A 13,517-nucleotide genomic window follows, 5' to 3' on the forward strand; every position below is an offset into this window, starting at 1 on the left:
CCTCTGAAGTGGGAACAGAAGTTGGACTGCTTCTGCTGAACTTCCTGAAAGCAGAGCTGGCGGGAGGAGGGACTTTTTGAGTGCTGGGAAAATTTGAGCTGGAAATTTGCATCGGCTGGACAGAGATTGCTTGGAGCAGCCAAAATATAATAACGGCCATGGCGCTCAAGTAAAGCAGAAAGCTTTTAGTATACACCTTTTGCACTCTTGTCAACGAAGCTGGGCTCTGTGAATGCTCACCCTACGCAAGAAAAGAGAACAGACTTTGCTGGTGACCTAAATATATCTCGCCTGATCGAGCACGATCGAGCTCTGAGTGAGCAGCTGTGCAATGGTCATCTTTACCAAAGGGGAGATGCTGCTTTTTCCAGTGTCACGCCCATGCTCTCAGGGCTGGAGGGAGGAGGGCTGCTTTTTGTTTTTACAGGCAAAAGGAAAGGCCCAGCCCTCAGAGCTTCTGCCAATGCAGATCCCAGCAGGTGCAAAATAAAGGCTCTCCCCCACCTTGCCAGCTGCAGATTGATCAGAAGACTGCTAGTCTAGTGTGTTGGGCCACTTTCTCTCTTCTGTGTATCGTCCCCTCTTATTACATAAACAGCATAAGAGGAATAAAGGAAGGAAGGAAGGAAGGAACAGTGTATCGCAAGCACCTTCCACCCTGATGTCAATGGGCCACCAACCTTCGGGATGAGGAGGAGACCTGTGAAGACAGTCAGAGCGTGCCGACTGGGGCATTCATTTGGCTCATACACCGACAAGGCTTTCAGCGGCAGGAACAAACTTCAGGAAAAGGCATTCTTGGCCTCGAATCCTAAGGGGGGTGCAAACGCTGAGGACAATTCCGTCAAATGCTCAAAGGACCGTGGCTCGTTGGTCTAGGGGTATGATTCTCGCTTTGGGTGCGAGAGGTCCCGGGTTCAAATCCCGGACGAGCCCAATCAAGGTGGTTAACTTGAGCTCCTTTTTTTTGTTTTTTCAATGTTATTTTCATTGGACAGACTCTCTGGTTTTCTCGGTAAGCAGTAGTCGATGAACAATTCACTTCCTGAACCTCTTTGCGTGCCATGTCCTTGCGACAAGCACTTTGTGTTCTCTGTTAGCTCTCAGTAACATTCCTTGATTTGCTTGTGAGTTTTGGCCGTCCGATCTCAAAGTGGAAATATGTCCTTCCCTCTGTACGCTGCATAGGCCCTCAGCTGGCATACTTGTATATGTGCGCATGCTTGATAGGACGTATGTTTTAGGCTGGATTGTGTGAGCTTCAGGCGCAAGGCATTTGATTAGTCTTTAAGCAGGTCCACTTGCACTGCCCTTTGCACCTGTTCTCCCAGTCCCTACAAAGGTGAGCAAGCAGCTGTTTCTGTAGTGTAGTGGTTATCACGTTCGCCTCACACGCGAAAGGTCCCCGGTTCGAGACCGGGCAGAAACACTCTCTGCTGGCATTTTACACAAAATAGTTTTTTTCCCCTTTTGTCACACACAAATGTAAAGTATGAACTTATTTGCGTTCCCATGGAAATAGCATATGCTCTCAAGAGCTTGAGAAATACACTGGGAAGGCAAGCATCCTCACATGTATTCTGTATATGGGGCCAATAAAAAAATGCACGCGCTTGCATTTTGTGTATGTAATGTTGCAGAGCACAGAGAGGATTTATTTTCCCTACTGCTGGGTATTTGGGTCTCTGGGATCACAGTTGGGTCCGCTCCGTCCTCTGAAATGGTCCATATTAGTTACATAGGTTAGTGTACCAAAGAAATAATACATTTTCATATACAGCTTCTTCATTTCTGTGTTCTGAGGGATTACCAGTTGTAAGAAATGCACTTGCCGGTACAGTGATTCCCTGGCTTTCTCTGGCCCGAGAAAGCTTTTCCTCTGAAGTGGGAACAGAAGTTGGACTGCTTCTGCTGAACTTCCTGAAAGCAGAGCTGGCGGGAGGAGGGACTTTTTGAGTGCTGGGAAAATTTGAGCTGGAAATTTGCATCGGCTGGACAGAGATTGCTTGGAGCAGCCAAAATATAATAACGGCCATGGCGCTCAAGTAAAGCAGAAAGCTTTTAGTATACACCTTTTGCACTCTTGTCAACGAAGCTGGGCTCTGTGAATGCTCACCCTACGCAAGAAAAGAGAACAGACTTTGCTGGTGACCTAAATATATCTCGCCTGATCGAGCACGATCGAGCTCTGAGTGAGCAGCTGTGCAATGGTCATCTTTACCAAAGGGGAGATGCTGCTTTTTCCAGTGTCACGCCCATGCTCTCAGGGCTGGAGGGAGGAGGGCTGCTTTTTGTTTTTACAGGCAAAAGGAAAGGCCCAGCCCTCAGAGCTTCTGCCAATGCAGATCCCAGCAGGTGCAAAATAAAGGCTCTCCCCCACCTTGCCAGCTGCAGATTGATCAGAAGACTGCTAGTCTAGTGTGTTGGGCCACTTTCTCTCTTCTGTGTATCGTCCCCTCTTATTACATAAACAGCATAAGAGGAATAAAGGAAGGAAGGAAGGAAGGAACAGTGTATCGCAAGCACCTTCCACCCTGATGTCAATGGGCCACCAACCTTCGGGATGAGGAGGAGACCTGTGAAGACAGTCAGAGCGTGCCGACTGGGGCATTCATTTGGCTCATACACCGACAAGGCTTTCAGCGGCAGGAACAAACTTCAGGAAAAGGCATTCTTGGCCTCGAATCCTAAGGGGGGTGCAAACGCTGAGGACAATTCCGTCAAATGCTCAAAGGACCGTGGCTCGTTGGTCTAGGGGTATGATTCTCGCTTTGGGTGCGAGAGGTCCCGGGTTCAAATCCCGGACGAGCCCAATCAAGGTGGTTAACTTGAGCTCCTTTTTTTTGTTTTTTCAATGTTATTTTCATTGGACAGACTCTCTGGTTTTCTCGGTAAGCAGTAGTCGATGAACAATTCACTTCCTGAACCTCTTTGCGTGCCATGTCCTTGCGACAAGCACTTTGTGTTCTCTGTTAGCTCTCAGTAACATTCCTTGATTTGCTTGTGAGTTTTGGCCGTCCGATCTCAAAGTGGAAATATGTCCTTCCCTCTGTACGCTGCATAGGCCCTCAGCTGGCATACTTGTATATGTGCGCATGCTTGATAGGACGTATGTTTTAGGCTGGATTGTGTGAGCTTCAGGCGCAAGGCATTTGATTAGTCTTTAAGCAGGTCCACTTGCACTGCCCTTTGCACCTGTTCTCCCAGTCCCTACAAAGGTGAGCAAGCAGCTGTTTCTGTAGTGTAGTGGTTATCACGGTCGCCTCACACGCGAAAGGTCCCCGGTTCGAGACCGGGCAGAAACACTCTCTGCTGGCATTTTACACAAAATAGTTTTTTTCCCCTTTTGTCACACACAAATGTAAAGTATGAACTTATTTGCGTTCTCATGGAAATAGCATATGCTCTCAAGAGCTTGAGAAATACACTGGGAAGGCAAGCATCCTCACATGTATTCTGTATATGGGGCCAATAAAAAAATGCACGCGCTTGCATTTTGTGTATGTAATGTTGCAGAGCACAGAGAGGATTTATTTTCCCTACTGCTGGGTATTTGGGTCTCTGGGATCACAGTTGGGTCCGCTCCGTCCTCTGAAATGGTCCATATTAGTTACATAGGTTAGTGTACCAAAGAAATAATACATTTTCATATACAGCTTCTTCATTTCTGTGTTCTGAGGGATTACCAGTTGTAAGAAATGCACTTGCCGGTACAGTGATTCCCTGGCTTTCTCTGGCCCGAGAAAGCTTTTCCTCTGAAGTGGGAACAGAAGTTGGACTGCTTCTGCTGAACTTCCTGAAAGCAGAGCTGGAGGGAGGAGGGACTTTTTGAGTGCTGGGAAAATTTGAGCTGGAAATTTGCATCGGCTGGACAGAGATTGCTTGGAGCAGCCAAAATATAATAACGGCCATGGCGCTCAAGTAAAGCAGAAAGCTTTTAGTATACACCTTTTGCACTCTTGTCAACGAAGCTGGGCTCTGTGAATGCTCACCCTACGCAAGAAAAGAGAACAGACTTTGCTGGTGACCTAAATATATCTCGCCTGATCGAGCACGATCGAGCTCTGAGTGAGCAGCTGTGCAATGGTCATCTTTACCAAAGGGGAGATGCTGCTTTTTCCAGTGTCACGCCCATGCTCTCAGGGCTGGAGGGAGGAGGGCTGCTTTTTGTTTTTACAGGCAAAAGGAAAGGCCCAGCCCTCAGAGCTTCTGCCAATGCAGATCCCAGCAGGTGCAAAATAAAGGCTCTCCCCCACCTTGCCAGCTGCAGATTGATCAGAAGACTGCTAGTCTAGTGTGTTGGGCCACTTTCTCTCTTCTGTGTATCGTCCCCTCTTATTACATAAACAGCATAAGAGGAATAAAGGAAGGAAGGAAGGAAGGAAGGAACAGTGTATCGCAAGCACCTTCCACCCTGATGTCAATGGGCCACCAACCTTCGGGATGAGGAGGAGACCTGTGAAGACAGTCAGAGCGTGCCGACTGGGGCATTCATTTGGCTCATACACCGACAAGGCTTTCAGCGGCAGGAACAAACTTCAGGAATAGGCATTCTTGGCCTCGAATCCTAAGGGGGGTGCAAACGCTGAGGACAATTCCGTCAAATGCTCAAAGGACCGTGGCTCGTTGGTCTAGGGGTATGATTCTCGCTTTGGGTGCGAGAGGTCCCGGGTTCAAATCCCGGACGAGCCCAATCAAGGTGGTTAACTTGAGCTCCTTTTTTTTGTTTTTTCAATGTTATTTTCATTGGACAGACTCTCTGGTTTTCTCGGTAAGCAGTAGTCGATGAACAATTCACTTCCTGAACCTCTTTGCGTGCCATGTCCTTGCGACAAGCACTTTGTGTTCTCTGTTAGCTCTCAGTAACATTCCTTGATTTGCTTGTGAGTTTTGGCCGTCCGATCTCAAAGTGGAAATATGTCCTTCCCTCTGTACGCTGCATAGGCCCTCAGCTGGCATACTTGTATATGTGCGCATGCTTGATAGGACGTATGTTTTAGGCTGGATTGTGTGAGCTTCAGGCGCAAGGCATTTGATTAGTCTTTAAGCAGGTCCACTTGCACTGCCCTTTGCACCTGTTCTCCCAGTCCCTACAAAGGTGAGCAAGCAGCTGTTTCTGTAGTGTAGTGGTTATCACGTTCGCCTCACACGCGAAAGGTCCCCGGTTCGAGACCGGGCAGAAACACTCTCTGCTGGCATTTTACACAAAATAGTTTTTTTCCCCTTTTGTCACACACAAATGTAAAGTATGAACTTATTTGCGTTCCCATGGAAATAGCATATGCTCTCAAGAGCTTGAGAAATACACTGGGAAGGCAAGCATCCTCACATGTATTCTGTATATGGGGCCAATAAAAAAATGCACGCGCTTGCATTTTGTGTATGTAATGTTGCAGAGCACAGAGAGGATTTATTTTCCCTACTGCTGGGTATTTGGGTCTCTGGGATCACAGTTGGGTCCGCTCCGTCCTCTGAAATGGTCCATATTAGTTACATAGGTTAGTGTACCAAAGAAATAATACATTTTCATATACAGCTTCTTCATTTCTGTGTTCTGAGGGATTACCAGTTGTAAGAAATGCACTTGCCGGTACAGTGATTCCCTGGCTTTCTCTGGCCCGAGAAAGCTTTTCCTCTGAAGTGGGAACAGAAGTTGGACTGCTTCTGCTGAACTTCCTGAAAGCAGAGCTGGAGGGAGGAGGGACTTTTTGAGTGCTGGGAAAATTTGAGCTGGAAATTTGCATCGGCTGGACAGAGATTGCTTGGAGCAGCCAAAATATAATAACGGCCATGGCGCTCAAGTAAAGCAGAAAGCTTTTAGTATACACCTTTTGCACTCTTGTCAACGAAGCTGGGCTCTGTGAATGCTCACCCTACGCAAGAAAAGAGAACAGACTTTGCTGGTGACCTAAATATATCTCGCCTGATCGAGCACGATCGAGCTCTGAGTGAGCAGCTGTGCAATGGTCATCTTTACCAAAGGGGAGATGCTGCTTTTTCCAGTGTCACGCCCATGCTCTCAGGGCTGGAGGGAGGAGGGCTGCTTTTTGTTTTTACAGGCAAAAGGAAAGGCCCAGCCCTCAGAGCTTCTGCCAATGCAGATCCCAGCAGGTGCAAAATAAAGGCTCTCCCCCACCTTGCCAGCTGCAGATTGATCAGAAGACTGCTAGTCTAGTGTGTTGGGCCACTTTCTCTCTTCTGTGTATCGTCCCCTCTTATTACATAAACAGCATAAGAGGAATAAAGGAAGGAAGGAAGGAAGGAAGGAAGGAACAGTGTATCGCAAGCACCTTCCACCCTGATGTCAATGGGCCACCAACCTTCGGGATGAGGAGGAGACCTGTGAAGACAGTCAGAGCGTGCCGACTGGGGCATTCATTTGGCTCATACACCGACAAGGCTTTCAGCGGCAGGAACAAACTTCAGGAATAGGCATTCTTGGCCTCGAATCCTAAGGGGGGTGCAAACGCTGAGGACAATTCCGTCAAATGCTCAAAGGACCGTGGCTCGTTGGTCTAGGGGTATGATTCTCGCTTTGGGTGCGAGAGGTCCCGGGTTCAAATCCCGGACGAGCCCAATCAAGGTGGTTAACTTGAGCTCCTTTTTTTTGTTTTTTCAATGTTATTTTCATTGGACAGACTCTCTGGTTTTCTCGGTAAGCAGTAGTCGATGAACAATTCACTTCCTGAACCTCTTTGCGTGCCATGTCCTTGCGACAAGCACTTTGTGTTCTCTGTTAGCTCTCAGTAACATTCCTTGATTTGCTTGTGAGTTTTGGCCGTCCGATCTCAAAGTGGAAATATGTCCTTCCCTCTGTACGCTGCATAGGCCCTCAGCTGGCATACTTGTATATGTGCGCATGCTTGATAGGACGTATGTTTTAGGCTGGATTGTGTGAGCTTCAGGCGCAAGGCATTTGATTAGTCTTTAAGCAGGTCCACTTGCACTGCCCTTTGCACCTGTTCTCCCAGTCCCTACAAAGGTGAGCAAGCAGCTGTTTCTGTAGTGTAGTGGTTATCACGTTCGCCTCACACGCGAAAGGTCCCCGGTTCGAGACCGGGCAGAAACACTCTCTGCTGGCATTTTACACAAAATAGTTTTTTTCCCCTTTTGTCACACACAAATGTAAAGTATGAACTTATTTGCGTTCCCATGGAAATAGCATATGCTCTCAAGAGCTTGAGAAATACACTGGGAAGGCAAGCATCCTCACATGTATTCTGTATATGGGGCCAATAAAAAAATGCACGCGCTTGCATTTTGTGTATGTAATGTTGCAGAGCACAGAGAGGATTTATTTTCCCTACTGCTGGGTATTTGGGTCTCTGGGATCACAGTTGGGTCCGCTCCGTCCTCTGAAATGGTCCATATTAGTTACATAGGTTAGTGTACCAAAGAAATAATACATTTTCATATACAGCTTCTTCATTTCTGTGTTCTGAGGGATTACCAGTTGTAAGAAATGCACTTGCCGGTACAGTGATTCCCTGGCTTTCTCTGGCCCGAGAAAGCTTTTCCTCTGAAGTGGGAACAGAAGTTGGACTGCTTCTGCTGAACTTCCTGAAAGCAGAGCTGGCGGGAGGAGGGACTTTTTGAGTGCTGGGAAAATTTGAGCTGGAAATTTGCATCGGCTGGACAGAGATTGCTTGGAGCAGCCAAAATATAATAACGGCCATGGCGCTCAAGTAAAGCAGAAAGCTTTTAGTATACACCTTTTGCACTCTTGTCAACGAAGCTGGGCTCTGTGAATGCTCACCCTACGCAAGAAAAGAGAACAGACTTTGCTGGTGACCTAAATATATCTCGCCTGATCGAGCACGATCGAGCTCTGAGTGAGCAGCTGTGCAATGGTCATCTTTACCAAAGGGGAGATGCTGCTTTTTCCAGTGTCACGCCCATGCTCTCAGGGCTGGAGGGAGGAGGGCTGCTTTTTGTTTTTACAGGCAAAAGGAAAGGCCCAGCCCTCAGAGCTTCTGCCAATGCAGATCCCAGCAGGTGCAAAATAAAGGCTCTCCCCCACCTTGCCAGCTGCAGATTGATCAGAAGACTGCTAGTTTAGTGTGTTGGGCCACTTTCTCTCTTCTGTGTATCGTCCCCTCTTATTACATAAACAGCATAAGAGGAATAAAGGAAGGAAGGAAGGAAGGAAGGAACAGTGTATCGCAAGCACCTTCCACCCTGATGTCAATGGGCCACCAACCTTCGGGATGAGGAGGAGACCTGTGAAGACAGTCAGAGCGTGCCGACTGGGGCATTCATTTGGCTCATACACCGACAAGGCTTTCAGCGGCAGGAACAAACTTCAGGAAAAGGCATGTGCAAACGCTGAGGACAATTCCGTCAAATGCTCAAAGGACCGTGGCTCGTTGGTCTAGGGGTATGATTCTCGCTTTGGGTGCGAGAGGTCCCGGGTTCAAATCCCGGACGAGCCCAATCAAGGTGGTTAACTTGAGCTCCTTTTTTTTGTTTTTTCAATGTTATTTTCATTGGACAGACTCTCTGGTTTTCTCGGTAAGCAGTAGTCGATGAACAATTCACTTCCTGAACCTCTTTGCGTGCCATGTCCTTGCGACAAGCACTTTGTGTTCTCTGTTAGCTCTCAGTAACATTCCTTGATTTGCTTGTGAGTTTTGGCCGTCCGATCTCAAAGTGGAAATATGTCCTTCCCTCTGTACGCTGCATAGGCCCTCAGCTGGCATACTTGTATATGTGCGCATGCTTGATAGGACGTATGTTTTAGGCTGGATTGTGTGAGCTTCAGGCGCAAGGCATTTGATTAGTCTTTAAGCAGGTCCACTTGCACTGCCCTTTGCACCTGTTCTCCCAGTCCCTACAAAGGTGAGCAAGCAGCTGTTTCTGTAGTGTAGTGGTTATCACGTTCGCCTCACACGCGAAAGGTCCCCGGTTCGAGACCGGGCAGAAACACTCTCTGCTGGCATTTTACACAAAATAGTTTTTTTCCCCTTTTGTCACACACAAATGTAAAGTATGAACTTATTTGCGTTCTCATGGAAATAGCATATGCTCTCAAGAGCTTGAGAAATACACTGGGAAGGCAAGCATCCTCACATGTATTCTGTATATGGGGCCAATAAAAAAATGCACGCGCTTGCATTTTGTGTATGTAATGTTGCAGAGCACAGAGAGGATTTATTTTCCCTACTGCTGGGTATTTGGGTCTCTGGGATCACAGTTGGGTCCGCTCCGTCCTCTGAAATGGTCCATATTAGTTACATAGGTTAGTGTACCAAAGAAATAATACATTTTCATATACAGCTTCTTCATTTCTGTGTTCTGAGGGATTACCAGTTGTAAGAAATGCACTTGCCGGTACAGTGATTCCCTGGCTTTCTCTGGCCCGAGAAAGCTTTTCCTCTGAAGTGGGAACAGAAGTTGGACTGCTTCTGCTGAACTTCCTGAAAGCAGAGCTGGCGGGAGGAGGGACTTTTTGAGTGCTGGGAAAATTTGAGCTGGAAATTTGCATCGGCTGGACAGAGATTGCTTGGAGCAGCCAAAATATAATAACGGCCATGGCGCTCAAGTAAAGCAGAAAGCTTTTAGTATACACCTTTTGCACTCTTGTCAACGAAGCTGGGCTCTGTGAATGCTCACCCTACGCAAGAAAAGAGAACAGACTTTGCTGGTGACCTAAATATATCTCGCCTGATCGAGCACGATCGAGCTCTGAGTGAGCAGCTGTGCAATGGTCATCTTTACCAAAGGGGAGATGCTGCTTTTTCCAGTGTCACGCCCATGCTCTCAGGGCTGGAGGGAGGAGGGCTGCTTTTTGTTTTTACAGGCAAAAGGAAAGGCCCAGCCCTCAGAGCTTCTGCCAATGCAGATCCCAGCAGGTGCAAAATAAAGGCTCTCCCCCACCTTGCCAGCTGCAGATTGATCAGAAGACTGCTAGTCTAGTGTGTTGGGCCACTTTCTCTCTTCTGTGTATCGTCCCCTCTTATTACATAAACAGCATAAGAGGAATAAAGGAAGGAAGGAAGGAAGGAACAGTGTATCGCAAGCACCTTCCACCCTGATGTCAATGGGCCACCAACCTTCGGGATGAGGAGGAGACCTGTGAAGACAGTCAGAGCGTGCCGACTGGGGCATTCATTTGGCTCATACACCGACAAGGCTTTCAGCGGCAGGAACAAACTTCAGGAAAAGGCATTCTTGGCCTCGAATCCTAAGGGGGGTGCAAACGCTGAGGACAATTCCGTCAAATGCTCAAAGGACCGTGGCTCGTTGGTCTAGGGGTATGATTCTCGCTTTGGGTGCGAGAGGTCCCGGGTTCAAATCCCGGACGAGCCCAATCAAGGTGGTTAACTTGAGCTCCTTTTTTTTGTTTTTTCAATGTTATTTTCATTGGACAGACTCTCTGGTTTTCTCGGTAAGCAGTAGTCGATGAACAATTCACTTCCTGAACCTCTTTGCGTGCCATGTCCTTGCGACAAGCACTTTGTGTTCTCTGTTAGCTCTCAGTAACATTCCTTGATTTGCTTGTGAGTTTTGGCCGTCCGATCTCAAAGTGGAAATATGTCCTTCCCTCTGTACGCTGCATAGGCCCTCAGCTGGCATACTTGTATATGTGCGCATGCTTGATAGGACGTATGTTTTAGGCTGGATTGTGTGAGCTTCAGGCGCAAGGCATTTGATTAGTCTTTAAGCAGGTCCACTTGCACTGCCCTTTGCACCTGTTCTCCCAGTCCCTACAAAGGTGAGCAAGCAGCTGTTTCTGTAGTGTAGTGGTTATCACGTTCGCCTCACACGCGAAAGGTCCCCTGTTCGAGACCGGGCAGAAACACTCTCTGCTGGCATTTTACACAAAATAGTTTTTTTCCCCTTTTGTCACACACAAATGTAAAGTATGAACTTATTTGCGTTCCCATGGAAATAGCATATGCTCTCAAGAGCTTGAGAAATACACTGGGAAGGCAAGCATCCTCACATGTATTCTGTATATGGGGCCAATAAAAAAATGCACGCGCTTGCATTTTGTGTATGTAATGTTGCAGAGCACAGAGAGGATTTATTTTCCCTACTGCTGGGTATTTGGGTCTCTGGGATCACAGTTGGGTCCGCTCCGTCCTCTGAAATGGTCCATATTAGTTACATAGGTTAGTGTACCAAAGAAATAATACATTTTCATATACAGCTTCTTCATTTCTGTGTTCTGAGGGATTACCAGTTGTAAGAAATGCACTTGCCGGTACAGTGATTCCCTGGCTTTCTCTGGCCCGAGAAAGCTTTTCCTCTGAAGTGGGAACAGAAGTTGGACTGCTTCTGCTGAACTTCCTGAAAGCAGAGCTGGCGGGAGGAGGGACTTTTTGAGTGCTGGGAAAATTTGAGCTGGAAATTTGCATCGGCTGGACAGAGATTGCTTGGAGCAGCCAAAATATAATAACGGCCATGGCGCTCAAGTAAAGCAGAAAGCTTTTAGTATACACCTTTTGCACTCTTGTCAACGAAGCTGGGCTCTGTGAATGCTCACCCTACGCAAGAAAAGAGAACAGACTTTGCTGGTGACCTAAATATATCTCGCCTGATCGAGCACGATCGAGCTCTGAGTGAGCAGCTGTGCAATGGTCATCTTTACCAAAGGGGAGATGCTGCTTTTTCCAGTGTCACGCCCATGCTCTCAGGGCTGGAGGGAGGAGGGCTGCTTTTTGTTTTTACAGGCAAAAGGAAAGGCCCAGCCCTCAGAGCTTCTGCCAATGCAGATCCCAGCAGGTGCAAAATAAAGGCTCTCCCCCACCTTGCCAGCTGCAGATTGATCAGAAGACTGCTAGTCTAGTGTGTTGGGCCACTTTCTCTCTTCTGTGTATCGTCCCCTCTTATTACATAAACAGCATAAGAGGAATAAAGGAAGGAAGGAAGGAAGGAAGGAACAGTGTATCGCAAGCACCTTCCACCCTGATGTCAATGGGCCACCAACCTTCGGGATGAGGAGGAGACCTGTGAAGACAGTCAGAGCGTGCCGACTGGGGCATTCATTTGGCTCATACACCGACAAGGCTTTCAGCGGCAGGAACAAACTTCAGGAAAAGGCATGTGCAAACGCTGAGGACAATTCCGTCAAATGCTCAAAGGACCGTGGCTCGTTGGTCTAGGGGTATGATTCTCGCTTTGGGTGCGAGAGGTCCCGGGTTCAAATCCCGGACGAGCCCAATCAAGGTGGTTAACTTGAGCTCCTTTTTTTTGTTTTTTCAATGTTATTTTCATTGGACAGACTCTCTGGTTTTCTCGGTAAGCAGTAGTCGATGAACAATTCACTTCCTGAACCTCTTTGCGTGCCATGTCCTTGCGACAAGCACTTTGTGTTCTCTGTTAGCTCTCAGTAACATTCCTTGATTTGCTTGTGAGTTTTGGCCGTCCGATCTCAAAGTGGAAATATGTCCTTCCCTCTGTACGCTGCATAGGCCCTCAGCTGGCATACTTGTATATGTGCGCATGCTTGATAGGACGTATGTTTTAGGCTGGATTGTGTGAGCTTCAGGCGCAAGGCATTTGATTAGTCTTTAAGCAGGTCCACTTGCACTGCCCTTTGCACCTGTTCTCCCAGTCCCTACAAAGGTGAGCAAGCAGCTGTTTCTGTAGTGTAGTGGTTATCACGTTCGCCTCACACGCGAAAGGTCCCCGGTTCGAGACCGGGCAGAAACACTCTCTGCTGGCATTTTACACAAAATAGTTTTTTTCCCCTTTTGTCACACACAAATGTAAAGTATGAACTTATTTGCGTTCTCATGGAAATAGCATATGCTCTCAAGAGCTTGAGAAATACACTGGGAAGGCAAGCATCCTCACATGTATTCTGTATATGGGGCCAATAAAAAAATGCACGCGCTTGCATTTTGTGTATGTAATGTTGCAGAGCACAGAGAGGATTTATTTTCCCTACTGCTGGGTATTTGGGTCTCTGGGATCACAGTTGGGTCCGCTCCGTCCTCTGAAATGGTCCATATTAGTTACATAGGTTAGTGTACCAAAGAAATAATACATTTTCATATACAGCTTCTTCATTTCTGTGTTCTGAGGGATTACCAGTTGTAAGAAATGCACTTGCCGGTACAGTGATTCCCTGGCTTTCTCTGGCCCGAGAAAGCTTTTCCTCTGAAGTGGGAACAGAAGTTGGACTGCTTCTGCTGAACTTCCTGAAAGCAGAGCTGGCGGGAGGAGGGACTTTTTGAGTGCTGGGAAAATTTGAGCTGGAAATTTGCATCGGCTGGACAGAGATTGCTTGGAGCAGCCAAAATATAATAACGGCCATGGCGCTCAAGTAAAGCAGAAAGCTTTTAGTATACACCTTTTGCACTCTTGTCAACGAAGCTGGGCTCTGTGAATGCTCACCCTACGCAAGAAAAGAGAACAGACTTTGCTGGTGACCTAAATATATCTCGCCTGATCGAGCACGATCGAGCTCTGAGTGAGCAGCTGTGCAATGGTCATCTTTACCAAAGGGGAGATGCTGCTTTTTCCAGTGTCACGCCCATGCTCTCAGGGCTGGAGGGAGGAGGGCTGCT

The 13,517-nt window shown here is 47.5% G+C and overlaps 12 non-coding genes across 12 annotated transcripts; all 12 read left to right on the top strand.

The window, feature by feature from the left end:
* Positions 1–864: 864 nt before the first annotated feature.
* TRNAP-UGG (transfer RNA proline (anticodon UGG)) lies at positions 865–936 on the top strand. Its single transcript has one exon. It is a non-coding gene; the product is annotated as a tRNA-Pro (tRNA).
* Positions 937–1,356: 420 nt separating this feature from the next.
* TRNAV-CAC (transfer RNA valine (anticodon CAC)) lies at positions 1,357–1,429 on the top strand. Its single transcript has one exon. It is a non-coding gene; the product is annotated as a tRNA-Val (tRNA).
* Positions 1,430–2,740: 1,311 nt separating this feature from the next.
* TRNAP-UGG (transfer RNA proline (anticodon UGG)) lies at positions 2,741–2,812 on the top strand. The gene has a single exon. It is a non-coding gene; the product is annotated as a tRNA-Pro (tRNA).
* A 1,808-nt stretch (positions 2,813–4,620) lies between these two features.
* On the top strand, positions 4,621–4,692 carry TRNAP-UGG (transfer RNA proline (anticodon UGG)). Its single transcript has one exon. It is a non-coding gene; the product is annotated as a tRNA-Pro (tRNA).
* A 420-nt stretch (positions 4,693–5,112) lies between these two features.
* Positions 5,113–5,185, top strand: TRNAV-CAC (transfer RNA valine (anticodon CAC)). The gene has a single exon. It is a non-coding gene; the product is annotated as a tRNA-Val (tRNA).
* A 1,319-nt stretch (positions 5,186–6,504) lies between these two features.
* Positions 6,505–6,576, top strand: TRNAP-UGG (transfer RNA proline (anticodon UGG)). Its single transcript has one exon. It is a non-coding gene; the product is annotated as a tRNA-Pro (tRNA).
* A 420-nt stretch (positions 6,577–6,996) lies between these two features.
* Positions 6,997–7,069, top strand: TRNAV-CAC (transfer RNA valine (anticodon CAC)). Its single transcript has one exon. It is a non-coding gene; the product is annotated as a tRNA-Val (tRNA).
* Positions 7,070–8,360: 1,291 nt separating this feature from the next.
* Positions 8,361–8,432, top strand: TRNAP-UGG (transfer RNA proline (anticodon UGG)). Its single transcript has one exon. It is a non-coding gene; the product is annotated as a tRNA-Pro (tRNA).
* A 420-nt stretch (positions 8,433–8,852) lies between these two features.
* On the top strand, positions 8,853–8,925 carry TRNAV-CAC (transfer RNA valine (anticodon CAC)). Its single transcript has one exon. It is a non-coding gene; the product is annotated as a tRNA-Val (tRNA).
* A 1,311-nt stretch (positions 8,926–10,236) lies between these two features.
* TRNAP-UGG (transfer RNA proline (anticodon UGG)) lies at positions 10,237–10,308 on the top strand. Its single transcript has one exon. It is a non-coding gene; the product is annotated as a tRNA-Pro (tRNA).
* Positions 10,309–12,092: 1,784 nt separating this feature from the next.
* Positions 12,093–12,164, top strand: TRNAP-UGG (transfer RNA proline (anticodon UGG)). Its single transcript has one exon. It is a non-coding gene; the product is annotated as a tRNA-Pro (tRNA).
* Positions 12,165–12,584: 420 nt separating this feature from the next.
* Positions 12,585–12,657, top strand: TRNAV-CAC (transfer RNA valine (anticodon CAC)). Its single transcript has one exon. It is a non-coding gene; the product is annotated as a tRNA-Val (tRNA).
* Positions 12,658–13,517: the final 860 nt, after the last annotated feature.

This window comes from Ambystoma mexicanum, chromosome 2q (assembly GCF_040938575.1).
Source record: "Ambystoma mexicanum isolate Mex_15411 chromosome 2q, UKY_AmexF1_1, whole genome shotgun sequence".
Classification (NCBI taxonomy): domain Eukaryota; kingdom Metazoa; phylum Chordata; class Amphibia; order Caudata; family Ambystomatidae; genus Ambystoma; species Ambystoma mexicanum.